Genomic DNA, 23776 nt, shown 5'->3' with positions numbered 1-23776 from the left:
TGAGAAAGCAGAGAAAAAGTGTCTCCTGCAACCCGTTCCCTTGGTGCTAGATGAACGAACGTCTCTCCACTTGCTCAGTTCTGAGAGATAAGTGTGTGTGAAAGCCGTCCTTCACCTAGCTTGTTGGGAACACAAAGTTTCCTTTCAGTTGCAAACTCCATTCCATACATATAAATGGGGAGGTACTAGCCCCAACTCGGTTTTACAGTGAAAACTGCAGGAACTTCAAACCGGCACTAGGAAACAGACTGAGAAAGCAGAGAAAAAGTGACTCCTGCAACCCGTTCCCTTGGTGCTAGATGAACGAACGTCTCTCCACTTGCTCAGTTCTGAGAGATAAGTGTGTGTGAAAGCCGTACTTCACCTAGCTTGTTGGGAACACAAAGTTTCTTTTCAGTTGCAAACTACATTCCATACATATATATGGGAAGGTACTAGCCCCAACTCGATTTTACAGTGAAAACAGCAGGAATTTCAAACCGGAACTAGGAAACAGACTGAGAAAGCAGAGAAAAAATGTCTCCTGCAACCCGTTCCCTTGGTGCTAGATGAACGAACGTCTCTCGACTTGTTCAGTTCTGAGAGATAAGTGTGTGTGAAAGCCGTCCTTCACCTAGCTTGTTGGGAACACAAAGTTTCTTTTCAGTTGCAAACTCCATTCCATACATATATATGGGAAGGTACTAGCTCCAACTCGGTTTTACAGTGAAAACTGCAGGAACTTCAAACCGGCACTAGGAAACAGACTGAGAAAGCAGAGAAAAAGTGTCTCCTGCAACCCGTTCCCTTGGTGCTAGATGAACGAACGTCTCTCCACTTGCTCAGTTCTGAGAGATAAGTGTGTGTGAAAGCCGTCCTTCACCTAGCTTGTTGGGAACACAAAGTTTCTTTTCAGTTGCAGGCTCCATTCCATACATATATATGGGAGGTACTAGCCCCAAATCGGTTTTACAGTGAAAACTGCAGGAACTTCAAACCGGCACTAGGAAACAGACTGATAAAGCAGAGAAAAAGTGTCTCCTGCAACCCGTTCCCTTGGTGCTAGATGAACGAACGTCTCTCCACTTGCTCAGTTCTGAGAGATAAGTGTGTGTGAAAGCCGTTCTTCACCTAGATGTTGGGAACACAAAGTTTCTTTTCAGTTGCAAACTCCATTCCATACATATATATGGGGAGGTACTAGCTCCAACTCTGTTTTACCGAGAAAACTGCAGGAACTTTCAACTGGCACTAGGAAACAGACTGAGAAAGCAGAGAAAATGTGTCTCCTGCAACCCGTTCCATTTGTGCTAGATGAACGAACGTCTCTCCACTTGCTCATTTCTGAGAGATAATTGTGTGTGAAAGCCGTCATTCACCTAGCTTGTTGAGAACACAAAGTTTCTTTTCAGTTGCAAACTCCATTCAATACATATATATGGGGAGGTACTAGCTCCAACTCGGTTTTACAGTGAAAACTGCAGGAACTTCAAACCGGCACTAGGAAACAGACTGAGAAAGCAGAGAAAAAGTGTCTCCTGCAACCCGTTCCCTTGGTGCTAGATGAACGAACGTCTCTCCACTTGCTCAGTTCTGAGAGATAAGTGTGTTAAATCCGTCCTTCAAATAGCTTGTTGGGAACATAAAGTTTCTTTTCAGTTGCAAACTCCATTCCATACATATATATGGGTAGGTACTAGCTCCAACACGGTTTGACAGTGAAAACTGCATTAACTTCAAACCGTCACTAAGAAACAGACTGAGGAAGCAGAGAAAAAGTGTCTCCTGCAACCCGTTCCCTTGGTGCTAGATGAACGAACGTCTCTCCACTTGCTCAGTTCTGAGAGATAAGTGTGTGTGAAAGCCGTCCTTCACATAGCTTGTTTGGAACACAAAGTTTCTTTTCAGTTGCAAACTCCATTCCATACATATATAACGGGGGGTACTAGCCCCAACTCGGTTTTACAGAGAAAACTGCAGGAACTTCAAACCGGCACTAGGAAACAGACTGAGAAAGCAGAGAAAAAATGTCTCCTGCAACCCGTTCCCTTGGTGCTAGATGAACGAACGACTCTCGACTTTCTTAGTTCTGAGAGATATGTGTGTGTGAAAGCCGCCCTTCACCTAGCTTGTTGGGAACACAAAGTTTCTTTTCAGTTGCAAACTCCATTCCATACATATATATGGGGAGTTACTAGCTCCAACTCGGTTTTACAGTGAAAACTGCAGGAACTTCAAACCGGCACCAAGAAACAGACTGAGAAAGCAGAGAAAAAGTGTCTCCTGCAACCCGTTCCCTTGGTGCTAGATGAACGAACGTCTCTCCACTTGCTCAGTTCTGAGAGATAAGTGTGTGTGAAAGCCGTCCTTCACCTAGCTTTTTGGGAACACAAAGTTTCTTTTCAGTTGCAAACTCCATTCCATACATATATATGGGGAAGTATTACCCCCAACTCGGTTTTACAGTGAAAACTGCAGGAACTTCAAACCGGCACTAGGAAACAGACTGAGAAAGCAGAGAAAAAATGTCTCCTGCAACCCGTTCCCTTGGTGCTAGATGAACGAACGACTCTCGACTTGCTCAGTTCTGAGAGATAAGAGGGTGTGAAAGCCGTCCTTCACCTAGCTTGTTGGGAACACAAAGTTTCTTTTCAGTTGCAAACTCCATTCCATATATATATATGGGGAGGTACTAGCTCCAACTAGGTTTTACAGTGAAAAATGCAGGAACTTCAAACTGGCACTAGGAAACAGACTGAGAAACAGAGAAAAAGTGTCTCCTGCAACCCGTTCCCTTGGTGCTAGATGAACGAACGTCTCTGTACATGCTCATTTCTGAGAGATAAGTGTGTGTGAAAGCCGCCCTTCACCTAGCTTGTTGGGAACACAAAGTTTCTTTTCAGTTGCAAACTCCATTCCATACATATATATGGGGAGGTACTAGCCCCAACTCGGTTTTACAGTGAAAACTGCAGGAATTTCAAACCGGCACTAGGAAACAGACTGAGAAAGCAGAGAAATAATGTCTCCTGCAACCCGTTCCCTTGGTGCTAGATGAACGAAAGACTCTCGACTTTCTCAGTTCTGAGAGATAAGTGTGTGTGAAAGCCGTCCTTCACCTAGCTTGTTGGGAACACAAAGTTTCTTTTCAGTTGCAAACTCCATTGCATACATATATATGGGGAGGTACTAGCCCCAACTCGGTTTTACAGTGAAAACTGCAGGAACTTCAAACCGGCACTAGGAAACAGACTGAGAAAGCAGAGAAAAAATGTCTCCATCAACCCGTTCCCTTGGTGCTAGATGAACGAACGACTCTCGACTTTCTCAGTTCTGAGAGATAATTCTGTGTGAAAGCCGTCCTTCACCTAGCTTGTTGGGAACACAAAGTTTCTTTTCAGTTGCAAACTCCATTCCATACATATATATGGGGAGGTACTAGCCTCAACTCGGTTTTACAGTGAAAACTGCAAGAACTTCAAACCGGCACTAGGAAACAGACTGAGAAAGCAGAGAAAAAATGTCTCCTGCAACCCGTTCCCTTGGTGCTAGATGAACGAACGTCTCTCAACTTGCACATTTCTGAGAGATAAGTGTGTTAAATCCGTCCTTCAACTAGCTTGTTGGGAACACAAAGTTTCTTTTCAGTTGCAAACTCCATTCCATACATATATATGGGTAGGTACTAGCTCCAACACGGTTTGACAGTGAAAACTGCATTAACTTCAAACAGTCACTAAGAAACAGACTGAGAAAACAGAGAAAAAGTGTCTCCTGCAACCCGTTCCCTTGGTGTTAGATGAACGAAAGTCTCTCCACTTGCTCAGTTCTGAGAGATAAGTGTGTGTGAAAGCCGTCCTTCACCTAGCTTGTTGGGAACACAAAGTTTCTTTTCAGTTGCAAACTCCATTCCATACATATATATGGGGAGGTACTAGCCCCAACTCGGTTTTACAGTGAAAACTGCAGGAACTTAAAACCGGCACTAGGAAACAGACTGAGAAAGCAGAGAAAAAATGTCTCCTGCAACCCGTTCCCTTGGTGCTAGATGAACGAACGACTCTCGACTTTCTCAGTTCTGAGAGATAAGTGTGTGTGAAAGCCGTCCTTCACCTAGCTTTTTGGGAACACAAAGTTTCTTTTCAGTTGCAAACTCCATTCCATACATATATATGGGGAGGTACTACCCCCAACTCGGTTTTACAGTGAAAACTGCAGGAAATTCAAACCGGCACTAGGAAACAGACTGAGAAAGCAGAGAAAAAATGTCTCCTGCAACCCGTTCCCTTGGTGCTAGATGAACGAACGTCTCTCCACTTGCCCAGTTCTGAGAGATATGTGTGTGTGAAAGCCCTCCTTCACCTAGCTTGTTGGGAACACAAAGTTTCTTTTCAGTTGCAAGCTCCATTCCATACATATATATTGGTAGGTACTAGCTCCAACACGGTTTTACAGTGAAAACTGCAGGAACTTCAAATCGGCACTAGGAAACATACTGAGAAAGCAGAGAAAATGTGTCTCCTGCAACCCGTTCCCTTGGTGCTAGATGAACGAACGTCTCTCCACTTGCTCAGTTCTGAGAGATAAGAGTGTGTGAAAGCCGTCCTTCACCTAGTTTGTTGGGAACACAAATTTTCTTTTCAGTTGCTAACACCATTCCATACATACATGTGGGGCGGTACTAGCTCTAACACGGTTTTACAGTGAAAACTGCAGGAACTTCAAACCGGCACTAGGAAACAGACTGAGAAAGCAGAGAAAAAGTGTCTCCTGTAACCCGTATTCTTGGTGCTAGATGAACGAACGTCTCTCCACTTGCTCAGTTCTGAGAGATAAGTGTGAGTGAAAGCCGTACTTCAACTTGCTTGTTGGGAACACAAAGTTTCTTTTCAGTTGCAAACTCCATTCCATATATATATATGGGTAGGTACTAGCTCCAACACGGTTTGACAGTGAAAACTGCATTAACTTCAAACCGGCAATAGGAAACAGACTGAGGAAGCAGAGAAAAAGTGTCTCCTGCAACCCGTTCCCTTGGTGCTAGATGAACAAACGTCTCTGTACATGCTCATTTCTGAGAGATAAGTGTGTGTGAAAGCCGTCCTTCACCTAGCTTTTTGGGAACACAAATTTTCTTTTCAGTTGCAAACTCCATTCCATACATATATATGGGGAGGTACTAGCTCCAACTCGGTTTTACAGTGAAAACTGCAGGAACTTCAAACCGGCACTAGGAAACAGACTGAGAAAGCAGAGAAAAAGTGTCTCCTGCAACCCGTTCCCTTGGTGCTAGATGAACGAACGTCTCTCCACTTGCTCAGTTCTGAGAGATAAGTGTGTTAAATCCGTCCTTCAAATAGCTTGTTGGGAACATAAAGTTTCTTTTCAGTTGCAAACTCCATTCCATACATATATATGGGTAGGTACTAGCTCCAACACGGTTTGACAGTGAAAACTGCATTAACTTCAAACCGTCACTAAGAAACAGACTGAGGAAGCAGAGAAAAAGTGTCTCCTGCAACCCGTTCCCTTGGTGCTAGATGAACGAACGTCTCTCCACTTGCTCAGTTCTGAGAGATAAGTGTGTGTGAAAGCCGTCCTTCACATAGCTTGTTTGGAACACAAAGTTTCTTTTCAGTTGCAAACTCCATTCCATACATATATAACGGGGGGTACTAGCCCCAACTCGGTTTTACAGAGAAAACTGCAGGAACTTCAAACCGGCACTAGGAAACAGACTGAGAAAGCAGAGAAAAAATGTCTCCTGCAACCCGTTCCCTTGGTGCTAGATGAACGAACGACTCTCGACTTTCTTAGTTCTGAGAGATATGTGTGTGTGAAAGCCGCCCTTCACCTAGCTTGTTGGGAACACAAAGTTTCTTTTCAGTTGCAAACTCCATTCCATACATATATATGGGGAGTTACTAGCTCCAACTCGGTTTTACAGTGAAAACTGCAGGAACTTCAAACCGGCACCAAGAAACAGACTGAGAAAGCAGAGAAAAAGTGTCTCCTGCAACCCGTTCCCTTGGTGCTAGATGAACGAACGTCTCTCCACTTGCTCAGTTCTGAGAGATAAGTGTGTGTGAAAGCCGTCCTTCACCTAGCTTTTTGGGAACACAAAGTTTCTTTTCAGTTGCAAACTCCATTCCATACATATATATGGGGAAGTATTACCCCCAACTCGGTTTTACAGTGAAAACTGCAGGAACTTCAAACCGGCACTAGGAAACAGACTGAGAAAGCAGAGAAAAAATGTCTCCTGCAACCCGTTCCCTTGGTGCTAGATGAACGAACGACTCTCGACTTGCTCAGTTCTGAGAGATAAGAGGGTGTGAAAGCCGTCCTTCACCTAGCTTGTTGGGAACACAAAGTTTCTTTTCAGTTGCAAACTCCATTCCATATATATATATGGGGAGGTACTAGCTCCAACTAGGTTTTACAGTGAAAAATGCAGGAACTTCAAACTGGCACTAGGAAACAGACTGAGAAACAGAGAAAAAGTGTCTCCTGCAACCCGTTCCCTTGGTGCTAGATGAACGAACGTCTCTGTACATGCTCATTTCTGAGAGATAAGTGTGTGTGAAAGCCGCCCTTCACCTAGCTTGTTGGGAACACAAAGTTTCTTTTCAGTTGCAAACTCCATTCCATACATATATATGGGGAGGTACTAGCCCCAACTCGGTTTTACAGTGAAAACTGCAGGAATTTCAAACCGGCACTAGGAAACAGACTGAGAAAGCAGAGAAATAATGTCTCCTGCAACCCGTTCCCTTGGTGCTAGATGAACGAAAGACTCTCGACTTTCTCAGTTCTGAGAGATAAGTGTGTGTGAAAGCCGTCCTTCACCTAGCTTGTTGGGAACACAAAGTTTCTTTTCAGTTGCAAACTCCATTGCATACATATATATGGGGAGGTACTAGCCCCAACTCGGTTTTACAGTGAAAACTGCAGGAACTTCAAACCGGCACTAGGAAACAGACTGAGAAAGCAGAGAAAAAATGTCTCCATCAACCCGTTCCCTTGGTGCTAGATGAACGAACGACTCTCGACTTTCTCAGTTCTGAGAGATAATTCTGTGTGAAAGCCGTCCTTCACCTAGCTTGTTGGGAACACAAAGTTTCTTTTCAGTTGCAAACTCCATTCCATACATATATATGGGGAGGTACTAGCCTCAACTCGGTTTTACAGTGAAAACTGCAAGAACTTCAAACCGGCACTAGGAAACAGACTGAGAAAGCAGAGAAAAAATGTCTCCTGCAACCCGTTCCCTTGGTGCTAGATGAACGAACGTCTCTCAACTTGCACATTTCTGAGAGATAAGTGTGTTAAATCCGTCCTTCAACTAGCTTGTTGGGAACACAAAGTTTCTTTTCAGTTGCAAACTCCATTCCATACATATATATGGGTAGGTACTAGCTCCAACACGGTTTGACAGTGAAAACTGCATTAACTTCAAACAGTCACTAAGAAACAGACTGAGAAAACAGAGAAAAAGTGTCTCCTGCAACCCGTTCCCTTGGTGTTAGATGAACGAAAGTCTCTCCACTTGCTCAGTTCTGAGAGATAAGTGTGTGTGAAAGCCGTCCTTCACCTAGCTTGTTGGGAACACAAAGTTTCTTTTCAGTTGCAAACTCCATTCCATACATATATATGGGGAGGTACTAGCCCCAACTCGGTTTTACAGTGAAAACTGCAGGAACTTAAAACCGGCACTAGGAAACAGACTGAGAAAGCAGAGAAAAAATGTCTCCTGCAACCCGTTCCCTTGGTGCTAGATGAACGAACGACTCTCGACTTTCTCAGTTCTGAGAGATAAGTGTGTGTGAAAGCCGTCCTTCACCTAGCTTTTTGGGAACACAAAGTTTCTTTTCAGTTGCAAACTCCATTCCATACATATATATGGGGAGGTACTACCCCCAACTCGGTTTTACAGTGAAAACTGCAGGAAATTCAAACCGGCACTAGGAAACAGACTGAGAAAGCAGAGAAAAAATGTCTCCTGCAACCCGTTCCCTTGGTGCTAGATGAACGAACGTCTCTCCACTTGCCCAGTTCTGAGAGATATGTGTGTGTGAAAGCCCTCCTTCACCTAGCTTGTTGGGAACACAAAGTTTCTTTTCAGTTGCAAGCTCCATTCCATACATATATATTGGTAGGTACTAGCTCCAACACGGTTTTACAGTGAAAACTGCAGGAACTTCAAATCGGCACTAGGAAACATACTGAGAAAGCAGAGAAAATGTGTCTCCTGCAACCCGTTCCCTTGGTGCTAGATGAACGAACGTCTCTCCACTTGCTCAGTTCTGAGAGATAAGAGTGTGTGAAAGCCGTCCTTCACCTAGTTTGTTGGGAACACAAATTTTCTTTTCAGTTGCTAACACCATTCCATACATACATGTGGGGCGGTACTAGCTCTAACACGGTTTTACAGTGAAAACTGCAGGAACTTCAAACCGGCACTAGGAAACAGACTGAGAAAGCAGAGAAAAAGTGTCTCCTGTAACCCGTATTCTTGGTGCTAGATGAACGAACGTCTCTCCACTTGCTCAGTTCTGAGAGATAAGTGTGAGTGAAAGCCGTACTTCAACTTGCTTGTTGGGAACACAAAGTTTCTTTTCAGTTGCAAACTCCATTCCATATATATATATGGGTAGGTACTAGCTCCAACACGGTTTGACAGTGAAAACTGCATTAACTTCAAACCGGCAATAGGAAACAGACTGAGGAAGCAGAGAAAAAGTGTCTCCTGCAACCCGTTCCCTTGGTGCTAGATGAACAAACGTCTCTGTACATGCTCATTTCTGAGAGATAAGTGTGTGTGAAAGCCGTCCTTCACCTAGCTTTTTGGGAACACAAATTTTCTTTTCAGTTGCAAACTCCATTCCATACATATATATGGGGAGGTACTAGCTCCAACTCTGTTTTACCGAGAAAACTGCAGGAACTTCCAACTGGCACAAGGAAACAGACTGAGAAAGCAGAGGAAATGTGACTCCTGCAACCCGTTCCATTTGTGCTAGATGAACGAACGTCTCTCCACTTGCTCATTTCTGAGAGATAATTGTGTGTGAAAGCCGTCCTTCACCTAGCTTGTTGAGAACACAAAGTTTCTTTTCAGTTGCAAACTCCATTCCATACATATATATGGGGAGGTACTAGCTCCAACTCGGTTTTAGAGTGAAAACTGCAGGAACTTCAAACCGGCACTAGGAAACAGACTGAGAAAGCAGAGAAAATGTGTCTCCTGCAACCCGTTCCCTTGGTGCTAGATGAACGAACGTCTCTCCACTTGCTCAGTTCTGAGAGATAAGAGTGTGTGAAAGCCGTCCTTCACCTAGCTTGTTGGGAACACAAAATTTCTTTTCAGTTGCAAACTCCATTCCATACATATATATGGGGAGGTACTAGCACCAACTCGGTTTTAAAGTGAAAACGGCAGGAACTTCTAAGAGGCACTAGGAAACAGACTGAGAAAGCAGAGAAAAAGTGTCTCCTGCAACCCGTTCCCTTGGTGCTAGCTGAACGAAAGTCTCTCCACTTGCACACTTCTCAGAAATAAGTGTGTGTGAAAGCCGTCCTTCACCTTGCTTGTTGGTAACACAAAGTTTCTTTTCAGTTGCAAACTCCATTCCATACATATATATGGGGAGTTACTAGCTCCAACTCTGTTTTACAGTGAAAACTGCAGGAACTTCAAACCGGCACTAGGAAACAGACTGAGAAAGCAGAGAAAAAATATCTCCTGCAACCCGTTCCCTTGGTGCTAGATGAACGAACGTTTGTCTACTTGCACAGTTCTGAGAGATAAGTGTGTTAAATCCGTCCTTCAACTAGCTTGTTGGGAACACAAAGTTTCTTTTCAGTTGCAAACTCCATTCCATACATATACATGGGGAGTTACTAGCTCCAACTCTGTTTTACAGTGAAAACTGCAGGAACTTCAAACCGGCACTAGGAAAAAGACTGAGAAAGCAGAGAAAAAATATCTCCTGCAACCCGTTCCCTTGGTGCTAGATGAACGAACGTCTCTCTACTTTCACAGTTCTGAGAGATAAGTGTGTTAAATCCGTCCTTCAACTAGCTTGTTGGGAACACAAAGTTTCTTTTCAGTTGCAAACTCCATTCCATACATATATATGGGTAGGTACTAGCTCCAACACGGTTTTACAGTGAAAACTGCATTAACTTCAAACCGTCACTAAGAAACAGACTGAGAAAGCAGAGAAAAAGTGTCTCCTGCAACCCGTTCCCTTGGTGCTAGATGAACGAACGTCTCTCCACTTGCTCAGTTCTGAGAGATAAGTGTGTGTGTGAAAGCCATCCTTCACCTAGCTTGTTGGGAACACAAAGTTTCTTTTCAGTTGCAAACTCCATTCCATACATATATATGGGGAGGTACTAGCCCCAACTCGGTTTTACAGTGAAAACTGCAGGAACTTCAAACCGGCACTAGGAAACAGACTGAGAAAGCAGAGAAAAAATGTCTCCTGCAACCCGTTCCCTTGGTGCTAGATGAACGAACGACTCTCGACTTTCTCAGTTCTGAGAGATAAGTGTGTGTGAAAGCCGTCCTTCACCTAGCTTGTTGGGAACACAAAGTTTCTTTTCAGTTGCAAACTCCATTCCATACATATATATGGGGAGTTACTAGCTCCAACTCGGTTTTACAGTGAAAACTGCAGGAACTTCAAACCGGCACTAGGAAACAGACTGAGAAAGCAGAGAAAAAGTGTCTCCTGCAACCCGTTCCCTTGGTGCTAGATGAACGAACGTCTCTCCACTTGCTCAGTTCTGAGAGATAATTGTGTTAATTCCGTCCTTCAACTAGCTTGTTGGGAACACAAAGTTTCTTTTCAGTTGCAAACTCCATTCCATACATATATATGGGTAGGTACTAGCTCCAACACGGTTTGACAGTGAAAACTGCATTAACTTCAAACCGTCACAAAGAAACAGACTGAGGAAGCAGAGAAAAAGTGTCTCCTGCAACCCGTTCCCTTGGTGCTAGATGAACGAACGACTCTCGACTTGCTCAGTTCTGAGAGATAAGTGTGTGTGAAAGCCGTCCTTCACCTAGCTTGTTGGGAACACAAAGTTTCTTTTCAGTTGCAAACTCCATTCCATACATATATATGGGGAGGTACTAGCTCCAACTAGGTTTTACAGTAAAAAATGCAGGAACTTCAAACTGGCACTAGGAAACAGACTGAGAAACAGAGAAAAAGTGTCTCCTGCAAAACGTTCCCTTGGTGCTAGATGAACGAACGTCTCTGTACATGCTCATTTCTGAGAGATAAGTGTGTGTGAAAGCCGTCCTTCACATAGCTTGTTGGGAAAACAAAGTTTCTTTTCAGTTGCAAACTCCATTCCATACATATATATGGGGAGGTACTAGCCCCAACTCGGTTTTACAGTGAAAACTGCAGGAACTTCAAACCGGCACTAGGAAACAGACTGAGAAAGCAGAGAAAAAATGTCTCCTTCAACCCGTTCCCTTGGTGCTAGATGAACGAACGACTCTCGACTTTCTCAGTTCTGAGAGATAATTCTGTGTGAAAGCCGTCCTTCACCTAGCTTGTTGGGAACACAAAGTTTCTTTTCAGTTGCAAACTCCATTCCATACATATATATGGGTAGGTACTAGCTCCAACACGGTTTGACAGTGAAAACTGCATTAACTTCAAACCGTCACTAAGAAACAGACTGAGGAAGCAGAGAAAAAGTGTCTCCTGCAACCCGTTCCCTTGGTGCTAGATGAACGAACGTCTCTCCACTTGCTCAGTTCTGAGAGATAAGTGTGTGTGAAAGCCGTCCTTCACATAGCTTGTTTGGAACACAAAGTTTCTTTTCAGTTGCAAACTCCATTCCATACATATATAACGGGGGGTACTAGCCCCAACTCGGTTTTACAGAGAAAACTGCAGGAACTTCAAACCGGCACTAGGAAACAGACTGAGAAAGCAGAGAAAAAATGTCTCCTGCAACCCGTTCCCTTGGTGCTAGATGAACGAACGACTCTCGACTTTCTTAGTTCTGAGAGATATGTGTGTGTGAAAGCCGCCCTTCACCTAGCTTGTTGGGAACACAAAGTTTCTTTTCAGTTGCAAACTCCATTCCATACATATATATGGGGAGTTACTAGCTCCAACTCGGTTTTACAGTGAAAACTGCAGGAACTTCAAACCGGCACCAAGAAACAGACTGAGAAAGCAGAGAAAAAGTGTCTCCTGCAACCCGTTCCCTTGGTGCTAGATGAACGAACGTCTCTCCACTTGCTCAGTTCTGAGAGATAAGTGTGTGTGAAAGCCGTCCTTCACCTAGCTTTTTGGGAACACAAAGTTTCTTTTCAGTTGCAAACTCCATTCCATACATATATATGGGGAAGTATTACCCCCAACTCGGTTTTACAGTGAAAACTGCAGGAACTTCAAACCGGCACTAGGAAACAGACTGAGAAAGCAGAGAAAAAATGTCTCCTGCAACCCGTTCCCTTGGTGCTAGATGAACGAACGACTCTCGACTTGCTCAGTTCTGAGAGATAAGAGGGTGTGAAAGCCGTCCTTCACCTAGCTTGTTGGGAACACAAAGTTTCTTTTCAGTTGCAAACTCCATTCCATATATATATATGGGGAGGTACTAGCTCCAACTAGGTTTTACAGTGAAAAATGCAGGAACTTCAAACTGGCACTAGGAAACAGACTGAGAAACAGAGAAAAAGTGTCTCCTGCAACCCGTTCCCTTGGTGCTAGATGAACGAACGTCTCTGTACATGCTCATTTCTGAGAGATAAGTGTGTGTGAAAGCCGTCCTTCACCTAGCTTGTTGGGAACACAAAGTTTCTTTTCAGTTGCAAACTCCATTCCATACATATATATGGGGAGGTACTAGCCCCAACTCGGTTTTACAGTGAAAACTGCAGGAATTTCAAACCGGCACTAGGAAACAGACTGAGAAAGCAGAGAAATAATGTCTCCTGCAACCCGTTCCCTTGGTGCTAGATGAACGAAAGACTCTCGACTTTCTCAGTTCTGAGAGATAAGTGTGTGTGAAAGCCGTCCTTCACCTAGCTTGTTGGGAACACAAAGTTTCTTTTCAGTTGCAAACTCCATTGCATACATATATATGGGGAGGTACTAGCCCCAACTCGGTTTTACAGTGAAAACTGCAGGAACTTCAAACCGGCACTAGGAAACAGACTGAGAAAGCAGAGAAAAAATGTCTCCATCAACCCGTTCCCTTGGTGCTAGATGAACGAACGACTCTCGACTTTCTCAGTTCTGAGAGATAATTCTGTGTGAAAGCCGTCCTTCACCTAGCTTGTTGGGAACACAAAGTTTCTTTTCAGTTGCAAACTCCATTCCATACATATATATGGGGAGGTACTAGCCTCAACTCGGTTTTACAGTGAAAACTGCAGGAACTTCAAACCGGCACTAGGAAACAGACTGAGAAAGCAGAGAAAAAATGTCTCCTGCAACCCGTTCCCTTGGTGCTAGATGAACGAACGTCTCTCAACTTGCACATTTCTGAGAGATAAGTGTGTTAAATCCGTCCTTCAACTAGCTTGTTGGGAACACAAAGTTTCTTTTCAGTTGCAAACTCCATTCCATACATATATATGGGTAGGTACTAGCTCCAACACGGTTTGACAGTGAAAACTGCATTAACTTCAAACAGTCACTAAGAAACAGACTGAGAAAACAGAGAAAAAGTGTCTCCTGCAACCCGTTCCCTTGGTGTTAGATGAACGAAAGTCTCTCCACTTGCTCAGTTCTGAGAGATAAGTGTGTGTGAAAGCCGTCCTTCACCTAGCTTGTTGGGAACACAAAGTTTCTTTTCAGTTGCAAACTCCATTCCATACATATATATGGGGAGGTACTAGCCCCAACTCGGTTTTACAGTGAAAACTGCAGGAACTTAAAACCGGCACTAGGAAACAGACTGAGAAAGCAGAGAAAAAATGTCTCCTGCAACCCGTTCCCTTGGTGCTAGATGAACGAACGACTCTCGACTTTCTCAGTTCTGAGAGATAAGTGTGTGTGAAAGCCGTCCTTCACCTAGCTTTTTGGGAACACAAAGTTTCTTTTCAGTTGCAAACTCCATTCCATACATATATATGGGGAGGTACTACCCCCAACTCGGTTTTACAGTGAAAACTGCAGGAAATTCAAACCGGCACTAGGAAACAGACTGAGAAAGCAGAGAAAAAATGTCTCCTGCAACCCGTTCCCTTGGTGCTAGATGAACGAACGTCTCTCCACTTGCCCAGTTCTGAGAGATATGTGTGTGTGAAAGCCCTCCTTCACCTAGCTTGTTGGGAACACAAAGTTTCTTTTCAGTTGCAAGCTCCATTCCATACATATATATGGGGAGGTACTAGCTCCAACACGGTTTTACAGTGAAAACTGCAGGAACTTCAAATCGGCACTAGGAAACATACTGAGAAAGCAGAGAAAATGTGTCTCCTGCAACCCGTTCCCTTGGTGCTAGATGAACGAACGTCTCTCCACTTGCTCAGTTCTGAGAGATAAGAGTGTGTGAAAGCCGTCCTTCACCTAGTTTGTTGGGAACACAAATTTTCTTTTCAGTTGCTAACTCCATTCCATACATACATGTGGGGCGGTACTAGCTCTAACACGGTTTTACAGTGAAAACTGCAGGAACTTCAAACCGGCACTAGGAAACAGACTGAGAAAGCAGAGAAAAAGTGTCTCCTGTAACCCGTATTCTTGGTGCTAGATGAACGAACGTCTCTCCACTTGCTCAGTTCTGAGAGATAAGTGTGAGTGAAAGCCGTACTTCAACTTGCTTGTTGGGAACACAAAGTTTCTTTTCAGTTGCAAACTCCATTCCATATATATATATGGGTAGGTACTAGCTCCAACACGGTTTGACAGTGAAAACTGCATTAACTTCAAACCGGCAATAGGAAACAGACTGAGGAAGCAGAGAAAAAGTGTCTCCTGCAACCCGTTCCCTTGGTGCTAGATGAACGAACGTCTCTGTACATGCTCATTTCTGAGAGATAAGTGTGTGTGAAAGCCGTCCTTCACCTAGCTTTTTGGGAACACAAATTTTCTTTTCAGTTGCAAACTCCATTCCATACATATATATGGGGAGGTACTAGCTCCAACTCTGTTTTACCGAGAAAACTGCAGGAACTTCCAACTGGCACAAGGAAACAGACTGAGAAAGCAGAGGAAATGTGACTCCTGCAACCCGTTCCATTTGTGCTAGATGAACGAACGTCTCTCCACTTGCTCATTTCTGAGAGATAATTGTGTGTGAAAGCCGCCCTTCACCTAGCTTGTTGAGAACACAAAGTTTCTTTTCAGTTGCAAACTCCATTCCATACATATATATGGGGAGGTACTAGCTCCAACTCGGTTTTAGAGTGAAAACTGCAGGAACTTCAAACCGGCACTAGGAAACAGACTGAGAAAGAAGAGAAAATGTGTCTCCTGCAACCCGTTCCCTTGGTGCTAGATGAACGAACGTCTCTCCACTTGCTCAGTTCTGAGAGATAAGAGTGTGTGAAAGCCGTCCTTCACCTAGCTTGTTGGGAACACAAAATTTCTTTTCAGTTGCAAACTCCATTCCATACATATATATGGGGAGGTACTAGCACCAACTCGGTTTTAAAGTGAAAACGGCAGGAACTTCTAAGAGGCACTAGGAAACAGACTGAGAAAGCAGAGAAAAAGTGTCTCCTGCAACCCGTTCCCTTGGTGCTAGCTGAACGAACGTCTCTCCACTTGCACACTTCTCAGAAATAAGTGTGTGTGAAAGCCGTCCTTCACCTTGCTTGTTGGTAACACAAAGTTTCTTTTCAGTTGCAAACTCCATTCCATACATATATATGGGGAGTTACTAGCTCCAACTCTGTTTTACAGTGAAAACTGCAGGAACTTCAAACCGGCACTAGGAAACAGACTGAGAAAGCAGAGAAAAAATATCTCCTGCAACCCGTTCCCTTGGTGCTAGATGAACGAACGTCTGTCTACTTGCACAGTTCTGAGAGATAAGTGTGTTAAATCCGTCCTTCAACTAGCTTGTTGGGAACACAAAGTTTCTTTTCAGTTGCAAACTCCATTCCATACATATACATGGGGAGTTACTAGCTCCAACTCTGTTTTACAGTGAAAACTGCAGGAACTTCAAACCGGCACTAGGAAAAAGACTGAGAAAGCAGAGAAAAAATATCTCCTGCAACCCGTTCCCTTGGTGCTAGATGAACGAACGTCTCTCTACTTGCACAGTTCTGAGAGATAAGTGTGTTAAATCCGTCCTTCAACTAGCTTGTTGGGAACACAAAGTTTCTTTTCAGTTGCAAACTCCATTCCATACATATATATGGGTAGGTACTAGCTCCAACACGGTTTTACAGTGAAAACTGCATTAACTTCAAACCGTCACTAAGAAACAGACTGAGAAAGCAGAGAAAAAGTGTCTCCTGCAACCCGTTCCCTTGGTGTTAGATGAACGAACGTCTCTCCACTTGCTCAGTTCTGAGAGATAAGTGTGTGTGTGAAAGCCATCCTTCACCTAGCTTGTTGGGAACACAAAGTTTCTTTTCAGTTGCAAACTCCATTCCATACATATATATGGGGAGGTACTAGCCCCAACTCGGTTTTACAGTGAAAACTGCAGGAACTTCAAACCGGCACTAGGAAACAGACTGAGAAAGCAGAGAAAAAATGTCTCCTGCAACCCGTTCCCTTGGTGCTAGATGAACGAACGACTCTCGACTTTCTCAGTTCTGAGAGATAAGTGTGTGTGAAAGCCGTCCTTCACCTAGCTTGTTGGGAACACAAAGTTTCTTTTCAGTTGCAAACTCCATTCCATACATATATATGGGGAGTTACTAGCTCCAACTCGGTTTTACAGTGAAAACTGCAGGAACTTCAAACCGGCACTAGGAAACAGACTGAGAAAGCAGAGAAAAAGTGTCTCCTGCAACCCGTTCCCTTGGTGCTAGATGAACGAACGTCTCTCCACTTGCTCAGTTCTGAGAGATAATTGTGTTAAATCCGTCCTTCAACTAGCTTGTTGGGAACACAAAGTTTCTTTTCAGTTGCAAACTCCATTCCATACATATATATGGGTAGGTACTAGCTCCAACACGGTTTGACAGTGAAAACTGCATTAACTTCAAACCGTCACAAAGAAACAGACTGAGAAAGCAGAGAAAAAGTGTCTCCTGCAACCCGTTCCCTTGGTGCTAGATGAACGAACGACTCTCGACTTGCTCAGTTCTGAGAGATAAGTGTGTGTGAAAGCCGTCCTTCACCTAGCTTGTTGGGAACACAAAGTTTCTTTTCAGTTGCAAACTCCATTCCATACATATATATGGGGAGGTACTAGCTCCAACTAGGTTTTACAGTAAAAAATGCAGGAACTTCAAACTGGCACTAGGAAACAGACTGAGAAACAGAGAAAAAGTGTCTCCTGCAAACCGTTCCCTTGGTGCTAGATGAACGAACGTCTCTGTACATGCTCATTTCTGAGAGATAAGTGTGTGTGAAAGCCGTCCTTCACATAGCTTGTTGGGAAAACAAAGTTTCTTTTCAGTTGCAAACTCCATTCCATACATATATATGGGGAGGTACTAGCCCCAACTCGGTTTTACAGTGAAAACTGCAGGAACTTCAAACCGGCACTAGGAAACAGACTGAGAAAGCAGAGAAAAAATGTCTCCTTCAACCCGTTCCCTTGGTGCTAGATGAACGAACGACTCTCGACTTTCTCAGTTCTGAGAGATAATTCTGTGTGAAAGCCGTCCTTCACCTAGCTTGTTGGGAACACAAAGTTTCTTTTCAGTTGCAAACTCCATTGCATAGATATATATGGGGAGGTACAAGCCCCAACTCGGTTTGACAGTGAAAACTGCATTAACTTCAAACAGTCACTAAGAAACAGACTGAGAAAGCAGAGAAAAAGTGTCTCCTGCAACCCGTTCCCTTGGTGTTAGATGAACGAACGTCTCTCTACTTGCTCAGTTCTGAGAGATAAGTGTGTGTGAAAGCCGTCCTTCACCTAGCTTGTTGGGAACACAAAGTTTCTTTTCAGTTGCAAACTCCATTCCATACATATATATGGGGAGGTACTAGCCCCAACTCGGTTTTACAGTGAAAACTGCAGGAACTTCAAACCGGCACTAGGAAACAGACTGAGAAAGCAGAGAAAAAATGTCTCCTGCAACCCGTTCCCTTGGTGCTAGATGAACGAACGACTCTCGACTTGCTCAGTTCTGAGAGATAAGTGTGTGTGAATGCCGTCCTTCACCTAGCTTGTTGGGAACACAAAGTTTCTTTTCAGTTGCAAACTCCATTCCATACATATTTATGGGGAGGTACTAGCTCCAACTCGGTTTTACAGTGAAAACTGCAGGAACTTCAAAACGACACTAGGAAACAGACTGAGAAACAGAGAAAAAGTGTCTCCTGCAACCCGTTTCTTGGTGCTAGATGAACGAACGTCTCTCCACTTGCTCAGTTCTGAGAGATATGTGTGTGTGAAAGCCGTCCTTCACCTAGCTTGTTGGGAACACAAAGTTTCTTTTCAGTTGCAAACTCCATTCCATATATATATATGGAGAGGTACTAGCTCCAACACGGTTTTACAGTGAAAACTGCAGGAACTTCAAATCGGCACTAGGAAACACACTGAGAAAGCAGAGAAAATGTGTCTCCTGCAAACCGTTCCCTTGGTGCTAGATGAACGAACGTCTCTCCACTTGCTCAGTTCTGAGAGATAAGAGTGTGTGAAAGCCGTCCTTCACCTAGCTTTTTGGGAACACAAATTTTCTTTTCAGTTGCAAACTCCATTCCATACATATATATGGGGAGGTACTAGCTCCAACTCTGTTTTACCGAGAAAACTGCAGGAACTTCCAACTGGCACCAGGAAACAGACTGAGAAAGCAGAGAAAATGTGTCTACTGCAACCCGTTCCATTTGTGCTAGATGAACGAACGTCTCTCCACTTGCTCATTTCTGAGAGATAATTGTGTGTGAAAGCCGTCCTTCACCTAGCTTGTTGAGAACACAAAGTTTCTTTTCAGTTGCAAACTCCATTCAATACATATATATGGGGAGGTACTAGCTCCAACTCGGTTTTACAGTGAAAACTGCAGGAACTTCAAACCGGCACTAGGAAACAGACTGAGAAAGCAGAGAAAAAGTGTCTCCTGCAACCCGTTCCCTTGGTGCTAGATGAACGAACGTCTCTCCACTTGCTCAGTTCTGAGAGATAAGTGTGTTAAATACGTCCTTCAAATAGCTTGTTGGGAACACAAAGATTCTTTTCAGTTGCAAACTCCATTCCATACATATATATGGGTAGGTACTAGCTCCAACACGGTTTGACTGTGAAAACTGCATTAACTTCAAACCGTCACTAAGAAACAGACTGAGGAAGCAGAGAAAAAGTGTCTCCTGCAACCCGTTCCCTTGGTGCTAGATGAACGAACGTCTCTCCACTTGCTCAGTTCTGAGAGATAAGTGTGTGTGAAAGCCGTCCTTCACCTAGCTTGTTTGGAACACAAAGTTTCTTTTCAGTTGCAAACTCCATTCCATACATATATAACTGGGGGTACTAGCCCCAACTCGGTTTTACAGAGAAAATTGCAGGAACTTCAAACCGGCACTAGGAAACAGACTGAGAAAGCAGAGAAAAAATGTCTCCTGCAACCCGTTCCCTTGGTGCTAGATGAACGAACGACTCTCGACTTTCTCAGTTCTGAGAGATAAGTGTGTGTGAAAGCCGCCCTTCACCTAGCTTGTTGGGAACATAAAGTTTCTTTTCAGTTGCAAACTCCATTCCATACATATATATGGGGAGTTACAAGCTCCAACTCGGTTTTACAGTGAAAACTGCAGGAACTTCAAACCGGCACTAGGAAACAGACTGAGAAAGCAGAGAAAAAGTGTCTCCTGCAACCCGTTCCCTTGGTGCTAGATGAACGAACGTCTCTCCACTTGCTCAGTTCTGAGAGATAAGTGTGTGTGAAAGCCGTCCTTCACCTAGCTTTTTGGGAACACAAAATTTCTTTTCAGTTGCAAACTCCATTCCATACATATATATGGGGAGGTACTACCCCCAACTCGGTTTTACAGTGAAAACTGCAGGAACTTCAAACCGGCACTAGGAAACAGACTGAGAAAGCAGAGAAAAAATGTCTCCTGCAACCCGTTCCCTTGGTGCTAGATGAACGAACGACTCTCGACTTGCTCAGTTCTGAGAGATAAGTGTGTGTGAAAGCCGTCCTTCACCTAGCTTGTTGGGAACACAAAGTTTCTTTTCAGTTGCAAACTCCATTCCATACATATATATGGGGAGGTACTAGCTCCAACTAGGTTTTACAGTGAAAAATGCAGGAACTTCAAACTGGCACTAGGAAACAGACTGAGAAACAGAGAAAAAGTTTCTCCTGCAACCCGTTCCCTTGGTGCTAGATGAACGAACGTCTCTGTACATGCTCATTTCTGAGAGATAAGTATGTGTGAAAGCCGTCCTTCACCTAGCTTGTTGGGAACACAAATTTTCTTTTCAGTTGCAAACTCCATTCCATACATATATGTGGGGCGGTACAGGCTCTAACACGGTTTTAGAGTGAAAACTGCAGGAACTTCAAACCGGCACTAGGAAACAGACTGAGAAAGCAGAGAAAAAGTGTCTCCTGCAACCCGTATTCTTGGTGCTAGATGAACGAACGTCTCTCCACTTGCTAAGTTCTGAGAGATATGTGTGAGTGAAAGCCGTACTTCAACTTGCTTGTTGGGAACACAAAGTTTCTTTTCAGTTGCAAACTCCATTCCGTATATATATATGGGTAGGTACTAGCTCCAACACGGTTTGACAGTGAAAACTGCATTAACATCAAACCGGCACTAGGAAACAGACTGAGAATGCAGAGAAAAAGTGTCTCCTGCAACCCGTTCCCTTGGTGCTAGATGAACGAACGTCTCTGTACATGCTCATTTCTGAGAGATAAGTGTGTGTGAAAGCCGTCCTTCACCTAGCTTTTTGGGAACACAAATTTTCTTTTCAGTTGCAAACTCCATTCCATATATATATATGGGGAGGTAATAGCTCCAACTCTGTTTTACCGAGAAAACTGCAGGAACTTCAAACCGGCACTAGGAAACAGACTGAGAAAGCAGAGAAAAAGTGTCTCCTGCAACCCGTTCCCTTGGTGCTAGATGAACGAACGTCTCTCCACTTGCTCAGTTCTGAGAGATAAGTGTGTTAAATCCGTACTTCAAATAGCTTGTTGGGAACACAAAGATTCTTTTCAGTTGCAAACTCCATTCCATACATATATATGGGTAGGTACTAGCTCCAACACGGTTTGACAGTGAAAACTGCATTAACTTAAAACCGTCACTAAGAAACAGACTGAGGAAGCAGAGAAAAAGTGTCTCCTGCAACCCGTTCCCTTGGTGCTAGATGAACGAACGTCTCTCCACTTGCTCAGTTCTGAGAGATAAGTGTGTGTGAAAGCCGTCCTTCACCTAGCTTGTTTGGAACACAAAGTTTCTTTTCAGTTGAAAACTCCATTCCATACATATATAACGGGGGGTACTAGCCCCAACTCGGTTTTACAGAGAAAACTGCAGGAACTTCAAACCGGCACTAGGAAACAGACTGAGAAAGCAGAGAAAAAATGTCTCCTGCAACCCGTTCCCTTGGTGCTAGATGAACGAACGACTCTCGACTTTCTCAGTTCTGAGAGATAAGTGTGTGTGAATGCCGCCCTTCACCTAGCTTGTTGGGAACACAAAGTTTCTTTTCAGTTGCAAACTCCATTCCATACATATATATGGGGAGTTACTAGCTCCAACTCGGTTTTACAGTGAAAACTGCAGGAACTTCAAACCGGCACTAGGAAACAGACTGAGAAACAGAGAAAAAGTTTCTCCTGCAACCCGTTCCCTTGGTGCTAGATGAACGAACGTCTCTGTACATGCTCATTTCTGAGAGATAAGTATGTGTGAAAGCCGTCCTTCACCTAGCTTGTTGGGAACACAAATTTTCTTTTCAGTTGCAAACTCCATTCCATACATATATGTGGGGCGGTACAGGCTCTAACACGGTTTTAGAGTGAAAACTGCAGGAACTTCAAACCGGCACTAGGAAACAGACTGAGAAAGCAGAGAAAAAGTGTCTCCTGCAACCCGTATTCTTGGTGCTAGATGAACGAACGTCTCTCCACTTGCTAAGTTCTGAGAGATATGTGTGAGTGAAAGCCGTACTTCAACTTGCTTGTTGGGAACACAAAGTTTCTTTTCAGTTGCAAACTCCATTCCGTATATATATATGGGTAGGTACTAGCTCCAACACGGTTTGACAGTGAAAACTGCATTAACATCAAACCGGCACTAGGAAACAGACTGAGAATGCAGAGAAAAAGTGTCTCCTGCAACCCGTTCCCTTGGTGCTAGATGAACGAACGTCTCTGTACATGCTCATTTCTGAGAGATAAGTGTGTGTGAAAGCCGTCCTTCACCTAGCTTTTTGGGAACACAAATTTTCTTTTCAGTTGCAAACTCCATTCCATATATATATATGGGGAGGTAATAGCTCCAACTCTGTTTTACCGAGAAAACTGCAGGAACTTCAAACCGGCACTAGGAAACAGACTGAGAAAGCAGAGAAAAAGTGTCTCCTGCAACCCGTTCCCTTGGTGCTAGATGAACGAACGTCTCTCCACTTGCTCAGTTCTGAGAGATAAGTGTGTTAAATCCGTACTTCAAATAGCTTGTTGGGAACACAAAGATTCTTTTCAGTTGCAAACTCCATTCCATACATATATATGGGTAGGTACTAGCTCCAACACGGTTTGACAGTGAAAACTGCATTAACTTAAAACCGTCACTAAGAAACAGACTGAGGAAGCAGAGAAAAAGTGTCTCCTGCAACCCGTTCCCTTGGTGCTAGATGAACGAACGTCTCTCCACTTGCTCAGTTCTGAGAGATAAGTGTGTGTGAAAGCCGTCCTTCACCTAGCTTGTTTGGAACACAAAGTTTCTTTTCAGTTGCAAACTCCATTCCATACATATATAACGGGGGGTACTAGCCCCAACTCGGTTTTACAGAGAAAACTGCAGGAAATTCAAACCGGCACTAGGAAACAGACTGAGAAAGCAGAGAAAAAATGTCTCCTGCAACCCGTTCCCTTGGTGCTAGATGAACGAACGACTCTCGACTTTCTCAGTTCTGAGAGATAAGTGTGTGTGAATGCCGCCCTTCACCTAGCTTGTTGGGAATACAAAGTTTCTTTTCAGTTGCAAACTCCATTCCATACATATATATGGGGAGTTACTAGCTCCAACTCGGTTTTACAGTGAAAACTGCAGGAACTTCAAACCGGAACTAGGAAACAGACTGAGAAAGCAGAGAAAAAGTGTCTCCTGCAACCCGTTCCCTTGGTGCTAGATGAACGAACGTCTCTCCACTTGCTCAGTTCTGAGAGATAAGTGTGTGTGAAAGCCGTCCTTCACCTAGCTTTTTGGGAACACAAAGTTTCTTTTCAGTTGCAAACTCCATTCCATACATATATATGGGAAGGTACTACCCCCAACTCGGTTTTACAGTGAAAACTGCAGGAACTTCAAACCGGCACTAGGAAACAGACTGAGAAAGCAGAGAAAAAATGTCTCCTGCAACCCGTTCCCTTGGTGCTAGATGAACGAACGACTCTCGACTTGCTCAGTTCTGAGAGATAAGTGTGCGTGAAAGCCGTCCTTCACCTAGCTTGTTGGGAACACAAAGTTTCTTTTCAGTTGCAAAC

This window comes from Camelus bactrianus, chromosome 34, assembly GCF_048773025.1.
Source record: "Camelus bactrianus isolate YW-2024 breed Bactrian camel chromosome 34, ASM4877302v1, whole genome shotgun sequence".
NCBI classification, from domain to species: domain Eukaryota; kingdom Metazoa; phylum Chordata; class Mammalia; order Artiodactyla; family Camelidae; genus Camelus; species Camelus bactrianus.
This window is presented reverse-complemented; position numbering follows the sequence as displayed.